General features: G+C 43.8%; 1 non-coding gene across 1 annotated transcript; it reads left to right on the forward strand.

Annotated features, from left to right (window-relative positions):
- Positions 1-347: 347 nt before the first annotated feature.
- TRNAC-GCA (transfer RNA cysteine (anticodon GCA)) lies at positions 348-419 on the forward strand. The gene has a single exon. It is a non-coding gene; the product is annotated as a tRNA-Cys (tRNA).
- The last annotated feature ends 2,403 nt before the right edge of the window (positions 420-2,822 follow it).

Genomic DNA, 2,822 nt, shown 5'->3' on the forward strand with positions numbered 1-2,822 from the left:
ATAGCCTTGACTAGACGAACCTTTGTCAGCAAAGTAATGTCTCTGCTTTTGAATATGCTATCTAGCTTGATCATAACTTTCCTTCCAAGGAGTAAACGTCTAGAATTATTCCTACCAAATTCCTGAATATTCTGAAAACAGTGGGTCCATGCTTTAGAAATATTTGGTAATAATGAAACCTTGACATCTTTTGTAACAGACTTCTCCTCTCTCTCCAGTCTTTATGAGCCTTTAGGGTCAACTGAGCTGCTAGAATTCACAGAGGAACAATCACTGGAATTTAGCAATTGTTGGATATTGAAATGCATTAATTAGTTTAGCAGATATCTCAAATATTACATATGGCTTCCCAGGTGGCTCAGACGGTAAAGCGTCTGCCTGCAATGCGGGAGACCCAGGTTCAATCCCTGGGTTGGGAAGATCCCCTAGAGAAGGAAATGGCAACCCACTCCAGTACTCTTGCCTGGAAAATTCCATGTGCTGAGAGGCTCCTCAGAGCCTGGTAGGCTACAGTCCATGGGGTCGCAAAGAGTCGGACATGACTGAGTGACTTCACTTCACTTCACTTCTTCAAATATCATATAAACATAGAATTTTGTCAGTCAGTACCATGTGGTTCATTAATATCAGTAATGTAGATTAGCACCTTTCTACTGGCAGGTAGTCGGAGAAGGCAATGGCACCCCACTCCAGTACTCTTGCCTGGAAAATCCCATGGACGGAGGAGCCTGGAGGGCTGCAGTCCATGGGGTCGCTGAGGATCGGACACAACTGAGCGACTTCACTTTCACTTTTCACTTTCATGCACTGGAGAAGGAAATGGCAACCCACTGCAGTGTTCTTGCCAAGAGAATCCCAGGGACAGGGGACCCTGGTGGGCTGCCGTCTATGGGGTCGTGCAGAGTCGGACATGACTGAAGCGACTTAGCAGCAGCAGCAGCTGGCAGGTAGTAGTGCAATGCTGGGTCACGGATGGGCTTTCCTGATGGCTCAGCAGGTAAAGAATCCACCTGTAAGGCAGGAGACACAGGAGATGTGGGTTTGATCCCTAGGTCAGGAAGATCTCCTGGAGGAGAAAATGGCAACCCACTCCAGTATTCTTGCCATGGATGGGCTGCTGCTGACATACCACTTTCTTTGACCTTTTGGCAGCCTCATGGGACCTAGAATTGCCAGAGTTCCTGGACCAGTGGCCTGGGGCCAAGAGCATCTTTATCCACTTATCTAAATGCCATAAAACATTATCATTGTCTGATTTTGCATGATTAGAGAAAGACTAGGAAGCCTCAGTTTGTACTCTAAGCTTGCTAACTAATAAACTTGACCTTCCATTGTGCTGGATCTGGGGCACGATGCCGGCTGATGCTGGTGCCCATGCCCCACAATAACTCTCAGGAACAGTCACGTGAACATTGTGGTCATTCATTCCAACCAGGTGCAAACAGTGCTTACAAACTGTGTTTAGTGATGATGACAGTAAAAACAAACAGGTGATTGTTTTGGTGATGGTGGAAAAGTCTGGACCCCACCCACCTCACTCACTCACTCACTCATCTGAGGCCAAGGATCAGAGAATCAGCTGCAGTTCACTCCATTCTCTTCCATCTGCCTCAACAATACCCCCACTTCAACTCTCTCCTTTTCTCACAGAAGCAACTGGAAAAAAAAAAAAAAATCCCTGCCATCAGTAGACAACTTTGATTTGCTTTGACTCATGAGTAATTAAAGACTTAGAAAAATATACAATAACATATATAAGGTGAGTGTCCATATAAACCTGAGGCCAATGGATTATCAAAGCTTAGGCTTAACCATCCAATGGGAAAACCCATCCTCAAAATCCTCCCAAAGATGATAATAAATAAAGGAAAGAAATGTAGACTTGTGTTACTGGTTGGTGATGCTGGCTCTGTGGTAGCCTTTGGGACATTTGTGACAGAGAATAGAAGACCCCCTGAGCAGGGGAACCTGAAAGACCATGCAGCTGGCCTGTTACCTCTGTTACCCCTCCTCTACACTGGAACTCTGGACAACAGGCATTTATTTGCTGATGAGTCTAGAAGTGTGAGGAGACCTGGAGGGTGGGCACACAGAAGCCATCCATCTGAGCCTTTTTAAGTCAACCTTACCTACATGCATCCTTCATTTAGACTGAGGATGTGCACCCAGCTGAACAGCTCAGAACTGGTCTTTCTCTTCCTCAGCCTGTGCCTCTGAAACAAGAAGTCTTTGACTCAGGACAAAGCGGCCAGTCACCACAGTAAGCCTACAGCCTGGAAGACCGGCTCAGCAGCCTGGTGGCATGTTGCCTGGAGACAGATGCTGTAATAAAAAGCAGATGAACCTATGCTTTGGGAAAGATAGAGAAGCATACATTACATAGCCCTAGATTGATGGGGAGGATATATTCGTAGACTCTTGAAAGGCAACAGCATATAGGGGTTTTCCTGGTGTCAAAGCTTAGAAGATCCAAGTTGGGTGATGACAGGTGACTCTTAAAAACAATTTCTCAGGAAGGGCTCATGAATGTTTTTTCTGTGTGTACACTGGTGTATATTTTGCAACAGGGTGGAAAGAAAATTACTATGTTGGATGAGAGAAGTAGTAGGCACAGGAGACAAATCAAAGATTTAAGAGTAATGATTTGCTTCACACTTATCCTGTTGGGAATACATATAGAGTGTATACGCATATATAGAATATACATATATATATTTAAAGTACAGGCATATATAATGTAAATAGTATATATATTCTATAATATTCTAAATATTATACTGTTTACATTATATATGCCTATACTTTAAATATATATTATATAT

Source organism: Bos taurus, chromosome 9 (assembly GCF_002263795.3).
Source record: "Bos taurus isolate L1 Dominette 01449 registration number 42190680 breed Hereford chromosome 9, ARS-UCD2.0, whole genome shotgun sequence".
Taxonomy (NCBI): Eukaryota; Metazoa; Chordata; class Mammalia; order Artiodactyla; family Bovidae; genus Bos; species Bos taurus.